General features: G+C 38.4%; 1 long non-coding RNA gene across 1 annotated transcript; it reads left to right on the forward strand.

Moving 5' to 3' along the window:
• The first annotated feature begins 173 nt into the window (after positions 1–173).
• On the forward strand, positions 174–19,892 carry LOC132022486 (uncharacterized). The gene is made up of 5 exons (XR_009405589.1): positions 174–260; positions 1,553–1,622; positions 3,112–3,262; positions 18,470–18,549; positions 19,728–19,892. It is a non-coding gene; the product is annotated as an uncharacterized LOC132022486 (long non-coding RNA).
• Positions 19,893–20,222: the final 330 nt, after the last annotated feature.

Raw genomic sequence — 20,222 nt, forward strand, 5'->3', positions numbered from 1 at the left:
AACTACGCTCTCCGTAAACAAGAGGGTGGAAACCGTCCCTAACCACTCCGCCCAGAAACGGGGGGAAAGAACCAATGGGCGCGGGGAATACGTAAGGAACCAACGTTCTCCAATCCCTGACCGAGGCGTAAACCTTCAGCCAATCGGAGTCTAGGGGCCAAACCAACAGTCTCGCTGTTGGAGGGGGTAACTTAGAGTGCATACTGGGAAGCAAGTTATTTCTGGAAAGCCGTGAGGAAAAACAAGGCAGAGATTAAAAGGTGTGTTCTCTATAGGAGTTCGCCCTGGTCCTAACTGATGTCATCTCCCTATTACTCCTGAGACTAGTGTCATTCCGAAGTTTTGAAAGACGGACTCGCCGCCCCAGACGAAAAACCAAGCCCGGCGGGGCGGATAGTGCCGCGGGAGGGGTTCGCTGACGAGAATTCCAGGCGGGGGAGATCCTGGAGGGTGCGGGAGGAGAGCTGCTCCGAGCGGCGCGGGGCCCGGGCGGGGACGGGCCCGGTGCGACGGTCCGTGTCCCCGGGACGCTGGCGCCGCGGGGAGGTCACACTCCCCATCGGCCGCGGGCCTCAAGCCCCTTGGCTCCGGGGCTTGGAACCTCTCCCGACCGGTAGCTTCTCTCTGCGCCACGTGCGGGCAGCTTTGCGCAATGGAAACCCGCGTGGGAGCGCGGCACAGCATGCCTCCTGCTCTCGGAGCCCTATTCCATTGATCCGAATTAACTTCCCTCCTTTGCGTAAACTCTTTCGGGACTGCCGTGGTGCCTCCAACCTTGGCCCATAGCCCCTTGCTTCAGCTTCAGCTGCGCTAATGTTAGCTTTCCTGCAAAGGCCACATCAGTAATTGCCTCAGGGCCTCTGCACTTAGCCTTTCGTGGGCCTGGAAAACCCATCCACCTTTCTCATCCTGAAGTTCTGAGCTCACTAGTCCTCTCAGAGGGCCCTCCTCTGACCACACTAACAGAGCCTCTATCTTCCCGCGCTCCTCCAGTGTCGTGTCATATTTATTATAATAGTCATATCACCAGTTTTCTTATTTTCACACCATTTATTAAAAACTGAAGTGATCTGGTTCATTTATTCGTTTACTTTTCGGTAAATCTCCATAAATCTTTGCCTGTCTCATTCCGTGCCCGAGAGCGGTGCCTGGCGACATAGTAGCCTTTTTTTTTTGTTTTTTTTTTTTAATTAAGGCTAAATCTTTTTGAGTCTCAATTTACTTTTTTATAACTTGGAAATATATTCCAATATAAACCTTCAGCCAATCGGAATAATAATACTTCACTGGATTCTTGGGAAATTAGTGAGATAATATATGTTAACATTCATAGTAAGCAGGGAATAGTCACATGATAAAAGGTGGTGGTTGTTGCTAGTATTGTCTGTTCCCAGAAGTAAATCTGAGATGGTTGCCTAAAGTGGAATCGCCTTGGTCTAGTCCCCAATCCTTTCATTCACGTGATTGTCAAGGGCCGCCCTAGCTGTTGGTGTAATAAATCTCCTTTCTCCTCCCCACCTAACCCATTTTCCTTTCTCCTCTTACTCCGCAGATGGCCCTGATTGCTTTTTCGCTGAGAAGATTAAAAAAATCCAGTTCCAGCGTCCTCCACCACTTTTAAAGTATTTCTGTCCCTACCATCCATTTCCCTGAACTGTTGTCAAGTACCTAAAGGACCAAGAGTCTCTTCCCCCTTCTAAGTTGCCAACCCTTGGCTTGCTGGCTTCATGTTACCTCCCTCCAGACCACCTGGGCGGGAGATGATCTTTCTTTATCCCTCCTCAAGCTGTTTCCCTTTTTCTCTCAGTCTCTTCACTGCCAGACTGCCCAAATATTTTATACTTTATCCTCCCTGATCTCCTTGATAAACTCATTCTTTTCTCAGTCTTGTTTTTTTTTTCCTTGACCTCGCTGCCACAGGAGAAAATTCTGACTCACTTTCATCTGTACAATTCTTCCTTGACATTGCCCTAGTATAGTTCAGCCACCCCTTCTCCCTTGCTGGCTCTCCTTATTAAGCCCTCTATGTGAGTGGGTGTTTGCTCCAGATTTTATCCTCAACCTCTCTTTTCCCTTTACCTGCTGTCCTGGGACAGCACTTTACAATCACCCATCTCCAGCCTTGATCTGCCTCATAAGCTCTAGCTTTCCATTCTGTCTTACTAGTAAGACATTATCATACAGAGACTCATTACCTCTAGTCACCATGTCAAAAAAAAAAGTTCACATTTCCTTTCAAAATTGACTTTCCTCCCTTTCACTCCCTTATTTTTATCAGCACTACTTTAACTCCCAGCTACAGCTGCTACTTCTCCATCCTTATCTTTTTTAAGATTTTATTTTTGAGTAATCTCTACACCCAACATGGGGCTCAAACTCACAACCCTAAGATCAAAAATCACATGCTCCATCAACTAAAGCTGTATGCTCCTCCATTTTCATCTTTAACTTACCTAAAGGACTCTCAAGAAGCCTTTATCAAATTCCTCAATTCTACTAACTTGTTTCCATTGCCACCCATCTACATCTTTCCTAAGATCGTTTTGCTAATTCAACTGCCTTCATTCACCCCAGAATCATTGGTATTCCCCAGGATTTTGTCCTCAGCAGTATCCCTAAGGATGCAGATTGTCTTGTCCCTTTTTCATTCATCCTCCACTTGAAGTCAGATATCAAGTTCTATTGAGTCTGACTTCCTCACGTCCTAATGAGGCTTTTTAACTTCTACATCCTCATCATCAATACCTTGAGATATTTCCAAGATTATAATTGCTTCTCTTACCCCTACCATGGCACCAAATAAATCTTCATTCCCTTCAAAAGATTGTTATAATTAAATGAGATAATCCATCTAAAGCACTCAACATAATGCCTGACCCATGGTAAGAGCTATTATTATCCACTGATCAGAAATAATCATGCAAATATCAAATCATGTTGTACACCTGACACTAACGTAATGTTATATACCAATTATACCTCAGTTAAGAAAAAACTAATTACTCCCCATTACAAACAGCTTCAAATCATAACTCTCAGCTACATGGTCTCCCCAGTGTAGCAACCCATCTTAATCCCCCATCCAAACTCCAGACACTTTCACATTTTCAGGGTGAAGTGAGCACAGTTCATATGTGCTTTTTCCTCTTCTGGAATGCCTTTCTTTGTCCAAAGCCATTCAAATCCTCCCCTTTCTTCAAGTAACAAGAGAAGTCCTACTTTTTTGATACCTTCTAGATCTTGGCCTGCATTCTTCAATATGGTAAGTCACCAACTCTATGTAGCCTTTTAAATTAAATAAAATTAAAAATTAAAATCCTCAGTTGTACAGACCACATTTCAAGTACTCATTAACCACATGTGACTAGTGGCTACTATGCTAAACAATCACTGAGAAGTTAATAACAGTTCGGTTACCAGCCATTCCTTGACCTGCTATAGGACTTCTCTGTGTTAAGTCATTTAATTCCAAAGTGCATAGTGCTCTCTTGGTTAACTTTTCTAGTTTGTTTACTCAATTAGATTGTTAGTTCCTAGACCTGGGGTGACTGTTCTTTTTCTCTCAGGGGATTTAACCAACATAGAAAAACTACTTTAGGTAATTGTTAAAGGAAAGAGCATAGTAATAGAAGAGACTTCAGAACACCTGACTGGCTCAGTAGTTAGAATGGGGGACTCTAGATCTCAAGGTTATAAGTTTGAGCCCCGTGTTGAGTCTAGAGATTACTTAAAATCTTAAAAAGAGAGAGAGAGAAGAGGTTTTCAATTTAACAGAGTAGGGAAAAGTAGTGCTTGTTAGGGCAGAGATCTTTATGTTCCCTCTTTAGTTTGTATTGGCCCTGCCTATCTAGTGCATGATTGCTCTAAGCTCCTACCTTGATTTCCCAGAGCAGGGTCTCTAGAAGCAAAAGGGGGGGAAAAATCAGTTTTCAGAACAATCACAAATTATTGTATTTTCACTATACAACAAAAATTCACACACAAACACAGAACCACACTCGGTATCAAATGGGCTCCCCCATATTCTGTTCAATCTGGAGAACCTCTCAATTTGTAATCATTCTGGACTTTGCTCTGGTCCTTCCCTTAACTTTAAGTTCAATTCTTTGTAACATTTAACCAATATTAATTGGAAGAAAGGAAAGAGGAAACCCTTTGTCTTCTGACTAAAATGCACATTCATCATAAGGCAATTAGAAAAAAGGGATGCCTGGGTGGCTCAGTCAGTTAAGCCTCTGCCTTCAGCTCAGTCATGATCCCAGGGTCCTGGGATGGAGTACCACATCAGGCTCCTGGTCCAGCAGGGAGCCTACTTCTCTCTCTGCCTCTGCCTGCTACTCCACCTGCTTGTGCTCTCTCTCTCTGACAAATAAATAAATAAAATCTTAAAAAAAAAAAAGAAAGAAAGAAAGAAAAAAGAAACAGTACATAAAGAAGTAAAAATCTCATGAAACCCCAGAAGCCAGAAAAAATGAATTTTAACATTTGGGGTGAATTTCCAGAGTTTTTCCTGTGTATACACATATACCCATATGTGCATTTTCATAAAAGATAGCTCTTTTTATGTACATTTTGTAAACTGTTGTTGTTCGCTTAACAACTTTTCTCTAACAACAAAAAAAAAGTCTTTAGAACTGTTTGTTTGTTTGTTTGTTTGTTTTAAAGAAATCTCTACACCCAGTGTGGGGCTCGAACTCACAACCCCAAAATCAGGAAGCACATGCTTTTCTGACTGAGCCAACCAGGCACCCCTAGAACTGCTTTGGACATCCTTTGAAATGCTTAATAGCTGTTGCACATTACTAGAACTTAGCACTCACCCTTATACAACATATTGCATATTTATACTTTTTACTTTCATTTATTCTTAGAAATCTGAAACTACACAGAGGTAAGATAGAAAAACTCAAAATTTCATCTTTCAGATTTGATAATCAATTTTTTAAAACAGCCTTAAAAATGTACTTTTATGCAAAATATACTCTTGATAAGACTAAAAAAGACTTTATTTAAAAAGACCTTGTGGAAAAGAGCTTATTAATTTACGACTGTTCTAGCTCACAGCTAATATAAAATAAGAGTGAACTGAAAAAATGTGTAATGAAATACTGGATTACAAAATATATTCCTTCTCATCACTTAAAAAAGTCAGTTTTCATCATTTTCAAACAAAACAAAATCTCCATACTTTTCTGGAAATTGTTACTAAGACTGGTTTAACAAATGAGGAAAATTACAACTATAAGCAAAAATATTGTCGTGAATGTTTTCCCCTTCATTTATGTCTCCTGTGTGGTTTGGGGCAGACTGCACCTAAATGCAGAGTGTAATCTGCATTTAAGTGGCCATCAAGCTACCCCCTTAGAGATTTCTATGAGGATGATATGCAGACATTGCCATCATATATAGTCCCAACCTGTAGGGAAGTATTTATACCTTTTGGACCTGTTCCCCACGTCCCCAGGTATTATGGACCCAAATCTCTTCCTTTCTGGAATCTGGGGTGTCTTCCTATAGTTTATTTCCTGCTCACTCTTTTGTGTGCTTTACTAGGTGCAGCAAGAAGGGTGATAATTCTGAAGTAATTCTTTCAACCCTTCCCAACTCAAGTTTCCTTGTCTATAAAATGAGAAGCTTGAAATAGATGATATTTTAGGTCCTTCCAGTTTTAAAATGATAGAGATGCCAATGTTTATTAAGTAACATGTGAGGTGTGACACAACCAAACAGGAATGAACAGATGCACCCTCTCTGCTTTTGAAAGCTTTGAGTCTGAATCATTATTTCCTTATGGAAATGCAGTGTTGTTTTGGTTTGGGGTTTTGTTTTGTTTTGTTTTGTTTATTTATCCCTAATTATAATAATAGCTACTTGTATTTATTGAGTGCTTACAATATGCCAGACGTTTTGCTTTAAATGTGTCATTATCCAAAGCAACCTTTTGAAGTAAATAGTTGTTCCCATTTTACAGATGAAGAAGCTGAGGTATTGAGGGGTTAAGTAATTTCTCCGACATTACACAAATAAGGCATGGTAGAGCTAGAATTTGAATTTGAATCTGACTCTCTAACTCACAAGCCACTAACCCTCAAAAAGGCAAAATTATGCTTTGTGATTACTTGTGAAGCATAGGATTTCTACTAGAACAGAAGATTATTTACCCTAGGTAGTGTGGTTTGATATCAGGAGCTCAGAGCTAAGATTCACAAAAATTATAACACTTATACTTACCAGCTTTTCAACCTTAGGCAAGAACCTTAACCAAATAGACTTTTTTTTTTTTTTTTTAAGATTGTGTTTTTTTATTTGCAGACAGAGATCTCAAGTAGGCAGAGAGGCAGGCAGAGAGAGAGGAGGAAGCAGGCTCCCTGCTGAGCAGTGAGCCCCATGTGGGACTAGATCCCAGGACCCTGGGATCGTGATGTGAGCTGAAGGCAGAGGCTTTAACCCACTGACCCACCCAGGCGCCCCAGACTTTATTTTTTTAAAATAACAATATCTACTCCACCTACCTTGCAACATTGTTGAGAGTAATATATACATATATATTTGTAAAGTAATATGAATATGCTTTATATAATAAATGTATATATTTAATTAGTAAATATATAAGAGCATTATGTATATACATTATATATGCAAAGTGCTCTATAAATCTTTAAGCCCTATAAAAACTTAGGGTGCTCTTACTTCCTCTTACTCTGTATGAATTTGAGTCATCTGTTTATGGATCTTTCTGTGCATCTGTTCAGTGCAGAGTCTAGGTTGTAAATTGCTAAAATACAAGATTCATGACTTTTGACAACCTGGGGCGATTCCAGGTAGTAAACTAAACTAATGTTTAAAAATGGCCTTTTAAGGAGACTTCCAGTTCAACTAAGATGAAGTAATCCCATTCTTTTAGGTTGTCCCTAAAAAGCCCTAGACGTAGTACAAAAAACAAGCATAGTAATACTTTGGAAGAAGGAAGGAAGTTGGGCTACATCAGAATCTGGAGACTTGAGTGACATGATGGTAAATTTCCAGGTTTCCTTATTTCTTCTCATATCTCAGGGCAATGCAAAATCCTCCAACCCACCAGTACAAACAGGCACAGATAATAAAAGCTCAAAGAAAAGTCTGCTTTTCCTACCCAAAGGATGGAAAAAAGAATGACCCAACAATGGAAAGCTTATTGGCAATTTTGTTTTTCTCCAGCCAACTACAGAAAAACTGCACCCTCTAATCACAGCATGGTTTCAGCAGAGCTGAGCAAGGAGTTAATTTTCCATTCAACCTTCCCTAATCCATGTACATGAGAGGCAACATTCCAATTCCCATGCAGAATGGTTTTGGCAGGACTGGAGTAGGGAGCTGACCTTCCATCTTCTGCCTGGTGAAAGCAGGTGGTGCTCCAGTTCCCCCAGCAGGTGGTATCAGCAGATTGAGAGAGGAACTGAGTTTATACCCTCGCTCAGATGCAATAGACAGAGGGAGTTGGCACCCCACTTTCACTGTGAAGTTGTTAGTGGAGTAAGGGGGGAGCTGGACTTCCACCACACCCATTTGCAACAAGACAGGGTGAGTCAGTGCTCCACTTTTGCCAGGTGGTGTTGGCTGGGCCCAGAGAGAAGTTAAACATACATACCCACCAGCCCATGTGCTAAATCTCAACAGAAGACTTCCTGCTTTAAAAATAAATAAATGACTGATTGATGGATTGATTGATTAAATAGGATCCAGACCTTCATAATCTAATATCTAAAATGTCCAAGATGCCAAAAAATCACTAATCCAAAAACCAAGAAAATCACAACATGCATGAGAAAAGATAATCAACAGATTCCAATAATGAGATGAATCAAATGTTGGAATTGTCTGATAATTGTGTTAAAACAGCAATCATGAAAATACTTCATCAATCATTTACAAATACTCTGAAACAAATTAGAAATAAATGCTTCAAGAAAGAAATAGAAATTACCAAAAAAAAAAAATGGAAATAATAGAACTGAAAAATACATAAGTAAAATTAAAAACCTACCCTAAGGGCTCAATAATAGAGTGAAGATAACAGATGATAGAATCATTGAACTTGAGGAACAGACCAGTGGAACTTACTCAAGTTGAACTGGAGAAAATTTTCTGAAATAAAATGAAAGGAATCTCAGAGACTATGGGATATTTAAAAAAAAAAAAAAAAGTAACAATCATATCACTGTAGTCACTGGAAGAGAATGACAGAAGAACTGAAAAAATATTGAAAGAAATAGTAACTGAAAACTTCCCTAACTTGGCAAAAGACATTCACCTGCAAATTCAAGAAATTAAATCGCAAAAAAGACAAGCCCAAAGAAACCCACTTCAAAATATGCAACAATTAAATTTCTGAAAACTAATCACAAAGAAAGTATTTTGAAAGCAGCCAGTAAGAAATGACAGTACTTATAGGGGAACACCAATATGAATCACCTAATGTCCTGTGTAGGCCAAAAGGAAGTAGCACAATATTTTTCAAGTATTAAAAGAATTGTCAGGGCACCTGGGTGGCTCAGTGGGTTAAAGCCTCGCCTTTGGCTCAGGTCATGATCCCAGTGCCCTTGGATCTAGCCCCACAGCAGGCTCTCTGCTCTGCGGGGAGCCTGCTTCCTCCTGTCTCTCTGCCTGCCTCTCTGCCTGCCTCTCTGCCTAGTTGTGATTTCTCTCTGTCAAGTAAATAAAATGTTAAAAAAAAAAAAAAAAGAATTGCCAACCAAGAATCCTGTGTCCAGTGAAATATTCTTCAGTGATAAAAAGGAAATCAAGAAATTCTCAGATGAAAGCAAACCGAGGGAATTTGTCACACCAAAAAGCATTTTTTTAAGTGGACTCCACACCCAGCTTTTTTTTTGTTTTTTGAAGTTGACTCCATGGGGCTTGAACTTATAAACCCTGAGATCAAGACTTGAGCTGAGATCAAGAGTGAAACGCTTAACCAGCTGAGCCACACAGGTACCAAGCATATTTTCTAAACTGAAATAAAATGATAAAAGGGGCACCTGGGTGGCTCAGTGGGTTAAAGCCTCTGACTTCAGCTCAGGTCATGATCCCAGGGTCCTGGGATTGAGCCCCACATCAGGGGGGTCTCTGCTCAGCAGGGAGCCTGCTTCCTCCTCTCTCTCTGCCTGCCTCTCTGTCTACTTGTGATCTCTGTCTGTGAAATAAATAAATAAAATCTTAAAAAAAAAAAAAGAGTCATGAAAGAAAATGATAAAAAAATAAAAGGAAATTTGGAACATCAGGAAGAAAGAAAGAACACAATAAACGAAAATATTGGTATATACAACAGACTCTTTTTCTTCTTAAGTTTTATAAATTTCTAAAATGATAGTTGAAGCAAAAATTATAACACTATATTGTTCTAAATGTATGTAAAAAATGTAAATAAATATCTAAATGTATGTAAATAGACAATTATACTATAAACAGGAAAGAGAGAGAGAGATAAAGGAAGTTAACGTTTCTATATTTAATGTGAACTGGTAAAACAATGATACTACTATAGTAGACTATGATATATATACATAATGTAATACCTAGAGCAACCAAACAAAACTATACAACAGGTAAAATTTAAAAGTACCACAGATAAGGGGGAAGTGGGGAATTATTCTTTAAGTGGTACAGCATTTCTGTTTGAGGTGAAAGATTCCAGAAATGGATAGCTGTGATGTTTACACAACATTGTGAATGTACTTAATGCTCCTGAATTATACACTTAGAAATGTTTAAAAATGGTAAATTTTATGTTGTGCTTATTTTACCAAAATGGAAAAAAATATGTAAGTTAAAAAAAATAGAAATGGTAATCAATTTTGCAATATGTAATTGTATCAAATCAAACCATTGTACACCTTAAACTTACACAGTGTTATATGTCAATTGAATCTCAATAAAGCTGGGGGAAAATACTATAAATAAAATAGAATTTTCAAAACAATTTTCAAAAATCTTCAAGTAACTCACAGGATGGCAGGAAAAAGAAACTACAGATGGAAAACAAAGATTACACAGAGAAAATAAATAAAACAGCACACTGAAGTTGTAACATATCAATAATTACATAAAATATTAACAGCCTAAATATGCCACTTAAAAGTTAAAATTGGGGGGTGCCTGGCTGGCTCAGTGGGTTAAAGCCTCTGCCTTCACCTCAGGTTATAATCCCAGTGTCCTGCTATCCAGCCCCGTGTCAGGCTCTCTGCTCTGCAGGGAACCTGCTTCCTCCCCTCTCTCTCTGCCTGTCTCTCTGCCTACTTGTGATTTCTCTCTCTCTGTCAAGTAAATAAAATCTTTTAAAAAAAGTTTTAAAATTGGCAGAATTAATTTAAAACCATAGCCTAATTATATGATGTCTACAATAAGCTCATTTCAAATATAATGATACAGGCAATGAAAGGGATTTAAGAAGATCTAGCACACAAACATTAATTAAAGGAAAACATGAGTGGCTGACATTATATTAATTTTACATATAGAAGACCTAACAGCAAAGAAAATTATCAAAGATAGAGATGGCCACATTGTGATAAAAATGTCAGTCCACCAAGATGGCATGGCAATTCAAAATAGGTATGCACCAGACAAGAGAGCTGCAAACAAAATGTGAAACAAAAACTGAAAGAACCAAAAGAAATAGACAAATCCACAATAATAGTTGGAAACTTCAACAGCCCTTTCTCAGCAACTGATGGAACAACTAGCCAAAAAATCAGCAAGGATATAAAAGAGCTCAATGCCAACAACCAGCAGGATCTTGTCTTTATGTATTGAATACTTGACCCAATAACAGCAAAATACACATGCTCAAAATACAAGTGCTCATGGACATATACCAAGATAGATAATTTCCTGAACCATAAAACAATTCTCACTTAAACAAATCATACTAAGCATGTCATCCAAGCACAATGGAATCAAACTAGAAATAAATAACAGAAAGGTAATAGGAAAATATCCAAACATTTGGAATTAACACATTTCTTAAGAATGCATGGGTCAAAGAGAAAGTCTCACCTCAAGAGACTCAGAAAATGAGTGCAAAACAGACTCAAAGCAAGCAGAGTAAAGAAATAATAAACATAAAAGCAGACAGCAATAAAATTGAAAATAGGAAAACAACAGAGAAAATCTGTAAAAGGAAATTAATCTCTATCAAGATTGACAAAGTATAAAAGAAGACACTAATTAGAAATACCAGGAATGAAACAGGGAATATCACAATAGACCCTGCAGACATCAAAAAGATAACAAGGAAATACTACTACAATTCTATATATATAAATTCAACAAGTTATATGAACTAGTTTCCCAAAAAACACCCAACTACTACAACTCGCTCAATATGAAATAGGTTATTTGAAAGGTCCTAAGGCTATTAAGGAAATTGAATCCATAATTTTGAAACTCTCAAAAAAGAAATCTCTAGACTCACATAGTTTCCCTGGAGATTCTGCCAAACCTTTCAGGGCCAATTAACACCAATTCTGTACAGTCTCTTTCAGTTGAAAATATGAGAGACTACTTTCCAGTTCATTCTCTGAAACTAGTCTTACCCTAATACCAAAACCAGATAATGCTGGTAAGCCAAAAGAAAACTATGGGTCAATCTATCTCATGAACTTAGTTGTAAAAATACAGAATCATAAACTGATTCCTGCAATATATAAAAAGATTTATATATCATAATGTAGAGGGTTTTATTTCAGGAATGCATGGCTGGTTCAATGTTCAAAAGCAAAATGTAATCGATCATATCAACAGGCTAAAGGAGAAAAATCATATGAACATATCAATTGTTGCAGAAAAGGCATTTGATAACATCCATTCATGATTAAAAGCCTTAGTAAACTAGGAATAAGGGAATACTCCTCAACTTGTTAAAGAATATCTACAAAAACTTACAGGTAACATCATAAATACTGGTGCTATCCCAATTGCTTTTCCCTATGATTTCCTGGAGTGTCTACTCTCACTACCTAGTGAAGTAGCAGGAAGTTTTAGCCAGTTCAGTAAAGCAAGAATAAGAAAAGCCATGGCCTACAGATTGGAAAGGAGGAAATAATGTTGTCCCTATTTACCGATGACATTAGTGGTTATGTAGAAAATTCCAAGGAATCTGTACACACACACACATACACACACACAATCCCAGAACTTAATAAATGACTTCAGCAAGATGCAAGGTGCAAGATTAACACACAAAACCAATTATATTTTTATATGATAACAACATTACTTGAGGAAACAAATTAAAAACATTTATAATTGCTCCAAAGAAAAATGCATAGGCATAAATCTTATGAAACATATTCAAGATCTGTATTCTGAAAATCACAAAATACTGATGAAAGAAAGAAAAGAATACCTAAATAAATGGACAAATATACTGTGTTCGTGATTTGGAAGACGCAGTACAGTAAAGATGTCAATTGTCCCCAGATTGATTGCTATGGATTTAGTGGAATTGTAATCAAAATCTCAGTAAGGTATTTTGTAACGTATGCAATTTTACTATAAAATTTATGTGTAAAGGTACAGGAACTCTAAGAACTAAAACATTTTTTTTTATTTTCAGCATAACAGTATTCATTATTTTTTCACCACACCCAGTGCTCCATGCAATCCGTGCCCTCTCCACCTGGTACCCCAACTTCCCAACCCCCCGCCTCTTCAAACCCCTCATATTGTTTTTCAGAGTCCACAGTCTCTCATGGTTCACCTCCCCTTCCAATTTCCCTCAACTCCCTTCTCCTCTCTAACTCCCCATGCCCTCCATGCTATTTGTTATGCAGCCTCTTTGGAGAACAGTGTGGAGATTCCTCAAGAAATTAAAAATAGAACTTCCCTATGACCCTGCAATTGCACTCCTGGGTATTTACCCCCCAAATACAGATGTCATGAAAAGAAGGGCCATCTGTACCCCAGTGTTTATAGCAGCAATGGCCATGGTTGCCAAACTGTGGAAAGAATCAAGATGTCCTTCAACGGACGAATGGATAAGGAAAATGTGGTCCATATACACTATGGAGTATTATGCCTCCATCAGAAAGGATGAAGAACCAACTTTTGTAGCAACATGGACGGGACTGGAAGAGATTATGCTGAGTGAAATAGGTCAAGGAGAGAGAGTCAATTACCATATGGTTTCACTTATTTATGGAGCATAACAAATAGCATAAAACAAATTTTAAAAAGAATAAAATAGGAGGAATCATTCTATCTAGTTAAAATCTCAATATATATTGACAGTGGTCACTGTATGGTATTGGCCCAATAGAATAGAAGAGCTGAATAGAATAGAATAGAGAACCCAGAAATAAGCTGACAGAAATATGCTCAAGTGATTTTAACAAAGATGCAAAAGAAATCAATAGAGGAAGGATAGCCTTTTCAAGAAATAAGGTCATCAAGTAATTGGGTGTTCATGGGCGGCGAGGGGTGGGGGGAAGAAACAACATTAAGTCTCACACTTTTTCCAAAATTATCTCAAAATAGATTACTGACTTAGATGTTCACAGGTAAAGTAAAATGTAAAGCTTTAAAAAGTAGGCAAAAATTGAGGCACCTGGGTGGCTCAGTCGGTTAAGCATCTGTTTTCAGCTCCGGTCATGATCCCAGCATCGTGGGATAGAGTCCTGCACTGGGTTCCCAGCTCAACGGGGAGCCTGGTACTCCCTCTCCCTACCACTTCCCCTGCTTGTACTCACTCTTTCTCTCTCTGTCATATAAATAAATAAAATCTTAAAAAAAACTTTTAAAAATGGACAAAAATTTTTAAAAATGGACAAAAATCATTGGGACTTAGAGCTAAGCAAAGAATTTTCAGATTTGACACCAAAAACACAGTCCATAAAATGAAAAATTGATTAGTTGAACCTCATCAGAATTGAGAACTTGTGCTCTGTGAAAGATCCTGTAAAGAGAATGGAAAAGGCAAAGCTTAGACAGAGAAAACTGTAGATCTGCCAAAGCTCATGTATCTAGAATATATAAAAAACTCTCAAAATTCAATAGTAAAAACCTAAACAATCTAATCAGAAAAAAAGGCAAAGGATGTGAACATACTTACCACTGAAGATGGTATACAGATGGCAAATAAGCACATAAAAAGCTTACCAACAATCATTAGCAATTAGCAAAATAAGAATTTAAACAATAATGAGGTATCACTACACACCTGTCAAGATGGCTACAATAAAGCATAGTGATATACCAAATAGGTAGGGATGCAGAGAAACTGGATCACTCATACATTGCTGGTGGGGATGTAAAAAGATGCAGCCATTTTGGAGCAGAGTGTGGCAGTTTTATACAAAACTGCACATGCACTTGCCATATATAACCCAGAAAGTGCACTTTCGGGCGTTTATGCCAGAGAAATGAGAATTTATGTTCACATAAAAACCTGTACACAAACGTTCACAGACGTTTTATTTGTGATAGCCCTAAATAGGAAACAGCACCAAGGTCCTTCACCAGGTGACTGGTTTAAAAAAACTGGTACAGTCATACCAGAGAGTACTACTCAGCGATAAAAAGGAATGAACTAATACGCAGTGCCTGGATGAATCTTAGGGTAATTACACAGAGTGGAAGAAAAAAGCCAGTCTCAAAACTTTCCATTTATATCACATTCTTGAATAATGAAATTATAGAGATGAAGAAGAGATTGAAAATTGCCAGGGATTGGGGATAGTAGCAGGGACAGGCTGGCTGTGGCTGCAAAAGAGTAACATGAGGGATCTTTGTGATGGAACTCTTCTGTATCTTGATTGTGGTGGCCATGCAATTCTAATATGTAATAAAATTGCATCAAAGTTTGTGTGAACACACACAAGTGCATGTGGAACTGGTGAAAACAATAAACTCAATGAAGTGTATACCAATGTGAATTTTCTCGGTGCAATATTGCACTATGCAGGAACTCTCTGCGTGTGAATCTCCAGTTGTCTCAAAAAGTGTTGTTGTTTTTTTTTTTTTTGAAGATTTTATTTATTTATTTGTCAGAAAGAGAGAGCACAAGCAGGCAGAGGCAGGGAGAGGCAGAGAAAGCAGGCTCCCCACTGAGCAAGGAGCCTGATTCAGGACTCGATCCCAGGACCCTGGGATCATGACCTGAGTCAAAGGCAGCCAGCTTAACCAACTGAGCCACCCAGGCGTCCCAAAAAGGTTTTTTTGGTTTTCTTTTTAATTGGCCTTTTGAGGATAATTATGATAATGAAGGGGGAAGGGCAACCACTCCTATGTCCAAAATTATTATAGCTACAGTCGCTTCTCTTTGTTTTTAGGGTAACCTGGTTTACTTTTTCTAGTGATTAATTCCAACTTATGTTTAATCCCCTTTTTTCTCTCTTCTCCATTTTTCTTGTCAAATAATCAATAGGTTATTTTGGTCTGATGCAAGATTATTTAGAGTTACATTTCAGTATAGAGATTTGTGTTTCTCAAACCTACGACTGGTCTTCCTCATCATCCCAAGGGCAGGGAGAACATTATAGATTTTGGATACTCTCTGGTGGACAGCACATAAAATGTGTGTAAGGAGCGTGCTTTTGTTGCTTCAAAAGACAAATGCCCCCATTACAAATCCTCTAAATCACCTTGTATGTTGAAATGAGTGGGGAGATTTTTCTGCTCAACTCATTCAAAGCTGCCTTTGCCCTTGGTTGAGAATTAGGCATTACTCTTTTCTAAAAAGAGTTGTGGCTTATTAGAATTCAGAGAGTATAGTGTTTACCAATAGAAATAAAGGTCAGAATTTGAAGAAGACCACATAATTGATTACGAACATCTGAAAGGAAAAGTAGCATATGTCCTTGGCAAGTACAGTGTTTTTTGTAGCACCCACACCTTCGCATATGCTATTCCATCTGTCTGGAGTGCCTTCTTTCCATGTTTCAAATTTTGCTTAGGTGTCTGTGAATCCTTCAGAGCCCTTTATCCTACAGATAAATAATAATTTACTATGCTGTACTATTTCTTTTTTTTTAAGATTTTATTTATTTATTTGACACACAGAGAGAGAAATCACAAGTAGGCAGAGAGGCAGGCAGAGAGAGAGGGGGAAGCAGGCCAGGCTCTCTGCTGAGCAGAGAGCCCGATACGGGACTTGATCCCAGGACCCTGAGATCATGACCTGAGTCAAAGGCAGAGGCTTAACCTACTGAGCCACCCAGGCACCCTGTGTACTATTTCTATGAAGAGTATATAATTCTATTATGATATATAAGATGGAAAGAAACAGGGACGCCTGGGTGGCTCAGTTGGTTAAGCAGCTGCCTTCGGCTCAGGTCATGATCCCAGCATCCTGGGATCGAGTCCCACATCGGCCTCCTTGCTTGGCAGGGAGCCTGCTTCTTCTCTGCCTCTGCCTACCACTCTGTCTGCCTGTGCTCACTCTCGCTTCTCTCTCTATGACAAATAAATTTTAAAAAATTTTAAAAAAATATTTTTTAAAAAAAAAGATGGAAAGAAACAGTACAATATAGTGATTAAAAACTTAAACTCTTAAAAAAAGAAAAAAAGAAAAGAACTTTCTGACACCAAACTGAGTTTGAATCCCAGCTCCACTGGCTGTGTGACAGTGAGAAAGTTATTTAATCTCTTGTTCCCTCAATTTCCTCATCTGTAAAATGGCAATAGTAATAATACTTCATAGATTTATTGTAAGGATTAAATTAATATATGTAAAATGCTTGGAAAGATACCTGGCATATAATAAGCACTACATAAGTATTAACTCTTCTCTTTATTTTTATGTTTATTTCACTTTATTAGACCATAAACTACTTAAAGGCAGTATAAATTATCTATTGCTATATTTGAATTATTACAAAATTAATGACTAAAACAGCAAACATTATCTCATGGTTTTTGTGGGTCAAAAATCCAGGATCACTTAGTTGAGTCCTCTGGTTCAGGGTTTCTTACAAGACTGCAATCTGGCTGTTACCTAGGCTAGTTATCGGAAGGCTCAGCTAAGGAAGGATCACACGGTTGCCGGCAGGTTTAAATTCCTCATGGATTATTGGACTGAGACCCCAGCTGCTCAAAGGCTACCCTCAGTTTCTTGCCAGTGGGCCTCTCCATAAGGTAGCTCACAAAAAGCTGGCTTCCCTCAAATGAACAAGCAGGAGAGGTTGAGCAGGACAGAAGTCACCCTATTTTAATAAGCTCACCTCATCCCTCACCTTTCCTGCATTCTGTTAGAAATGAGTCACTAGGTCCAGCCCACAGTAAAGGCGAAGGGATTATATAAGAGCAAGAATAGAGGAGGCAGGATCATTAGGAGCCATGTTAGAGGCTGCTTCCCAATTATTCCCATTATTCTCATTCCTCCCACATGCAAAATACACTCATTAGCTCCCAAAGTTCCCAAAAGTCTCATCTCAGTACAGGTAGGGACTATATCTTTTTTTCTTTCTTTCTTTCTTTTTTAAGATTATTTATTTATTTGACAGAGAGGCACAGCGAGAGAGGGAACACAAGCAGGGGAAGTAGGAGAGGGAGAAACAGGTCTCCTGCTGAGCAGGGAGCCCAATGCAGGGCTCAGTCCCAGGACTCTGGGTCGACCTGAGCTGAAGGTAGAAATTTAATGACTGAGCCACCCAGGCAGGGACTGTATCTTATTCATATTTGTAACTACAGCCACTTTTTTTTTTTTTTACTGATTTGATCAAAGGAAAAAGGGTAATACACTTCTTTGTAATGAAAGAAGAGAGTCTTGGGGCGCCTGGGTGGCTCAGTGGGTTAAACTGCTGCCTTCGGCTCAGGTCATGATCTCAGGGTCCTGGGATCGAGTCCTGCATCGGGCTCTCTGCTCAGCAGGGGGCCTGCTTCCCTCTCTCTCTCTGCCTGCCTCTCCATCTACTTGTGATTTCTCTCTGTCAAATAAATACATAAATAAAAAAAATTAAAAAATAAAAATTAAAAAAAAAGAAGAGAGTCTTATATCACTAAAACTTAAGCTATACAAATAAAATTCTATAAATAAAAATGTAATAAAGAACAAGATTTGGGGGGGCATCTGGGTGACTCGGTTAAGTTCTGACTCTTGATTTTGGCTCGGGTCATGATCTCATGGGTGATGAGATTGAGCCCTGCATCAGGCTCCATGCTCAATGGGGCATCTTATTGAGATTCTTTCTCTCCCTCTCTCCTCACCCCTTGCCCTGACTCACTCTCTTCCTTTCTCTCTCTCTCAAATAAATAAATAAATTTTTAAAAAAAAAAAAGAAAGAACAAGATTTCTCTTATCTATTATTTTGAATGCCCTGAAATTTTTGGAGAATTTAATAACTACACAGATTTTAAGGATTCATCATTTTATTTCATTTCCATGTTTGGTTTGAGTGTAAATATATTTCAAGAAATCAGAAGTCAAAACCTAATCTTGCATCTTAAATTTCTATAAGCTCATCCATATATTGTTTATCTTCTCTGTTTGCAGTTGGATTCATGATAGCAAGGAATATAGATATTTTAAGCTTCTTTTTTCAAATCAGCACCTAATCGTGGATGTCCAATAAGGTAAATACCAACTAAAACACAGCATTGCATTGAAATAGAACTTTTCTCATCCAGCCATATCTAGGACACGTCTTCATGCTCTAACTATAGGTGCATTTGGGAAGGAACACAGTAGGTATATGCCATACCATGTGACTCTTTGTCTCTATCCCTCTTCTTATCATCCACATTTTTCTGAGGCATAAGCAAAAACCACAGAACCAACTGCCTTGTCCTGGAGCCTTTCCTTCGACCCTCAGCAGCCTTTTGGAGCAGGACATTTGGAGAAGGGACAGGGGAAGGGGATTTTTTTATGAAGAGCTGGATTCAACGCCATGAGGAAAACCAAAGGAGTTAAACCTGGAGGCAACAAGGTGTATGTTTGGATGGCAAAATAATTAAAATCAATTTTCTTGTTCCCAGTCCAGTGGGCCAGAAAACACATTTTTCTCTTTAAAAACTCTGGGATTTTAACTTAAGTTTTTAGATTTAAGTTCTCTAAATAACAGGAGGTTTTCGAACTACTTCATTTATCAGGCTAAAGATCCTGATACCCTGTTCTTATTTATTCCTGTCCCTAAAAAGTTATTTAAAAAAAAAAAAAAACCTGTAAGGATCTTTAGGATACTAGTATTACTTTTCATGAGAAACTATGAAGGATATTATTCACACACAAAAAAAATCAAACAAGGTTTAAAGAAAAAATAGTCTGTCCATGGGCCACCAGTCTCCTGAAATAACATTTCTAGGGATCTCCTTGCACGGCCCACTTACTAAATCTAGTAAACTTTCTTATGCTGCTCACTACTGACCTGTTTATTCTCAGAACTACCTCCTAACACGAACTTTCAGTTCTGTTCTAAATCAGTCTCCTCCTTTCCTCTGTTCACACTGTTGTTCCTGTCCCCATCCCTCTGCTAATCTAATGCCCTTCTCTCAATCCCCTAAAGTCTGATCCTATGCCTCAGAGCCCAGATGATTTTTCTTCAACCCCCCCCCCCCACACACATCATGAGAGCTGTCCTCTAGACAGAATGTTCAGTGCTTAATTTGTTTCCTAACCAAATACCTCTTTTTAGTTAACATATAACCTTTTCATGAGTGAGCACCTATCATAAAGCTGTACCCTCAGGATATTTGTTATGCAATTTTAGACCTTTGGAGATGAATGGGTTATAAAGTATCCGTTATTCCCACAGATGCTGTATTGTGCTACCAAATGGTGGTAAACAGTGCTGCATATTCTTGACATTGAAAGGTCCAGGAGCTGAAGAATACATTTTTCCTGAATTAAATAGTGGGTTTCTACATGACCTCATATCAAATCAGACTAACTAAATAAACTAAAACAACTTGCAATTTCATGTTGCCTAAAGGCGGTATATCTTTAGAGCATGTGTGTGTGATCTGTATGTTTGTATTTCATGATAATGTGGATTCTTTTCCTCATGGTTTTTATTTCTAAACCTCTTTAACTTTCAAATTTTCCTGAATACTGACTAAAACTAAGTCCTTTCCTGGTCAGTTTGTCAAGTTTGCTACTTTTTCTGGCAAGAATTTTATGCAGCTACTCCTGAGGTTCGGAAGTTAACAGCTTACGTGCTTCTGAACTAAATTGCACTAAGAGTGACAGGTTTTTTTCACCCTTCCTTGGGCGGCTTCTCACATAATTTTCCAATCTCTCTAACTTTGTT

This window comes from Mustela nigripes, chromosome 7 (genome assembly GCF_022355385.1).
Source record: "Mustela nigripes isolate SB6536 chromosome 7, MUSNIG.SB6536, whole genome shotgun sequence".
NCBI lineage: Eukaryota > Metazoa > Chordata > Mammalia > Carnivora > Mustelidae > Mustela > Mustela nigripes.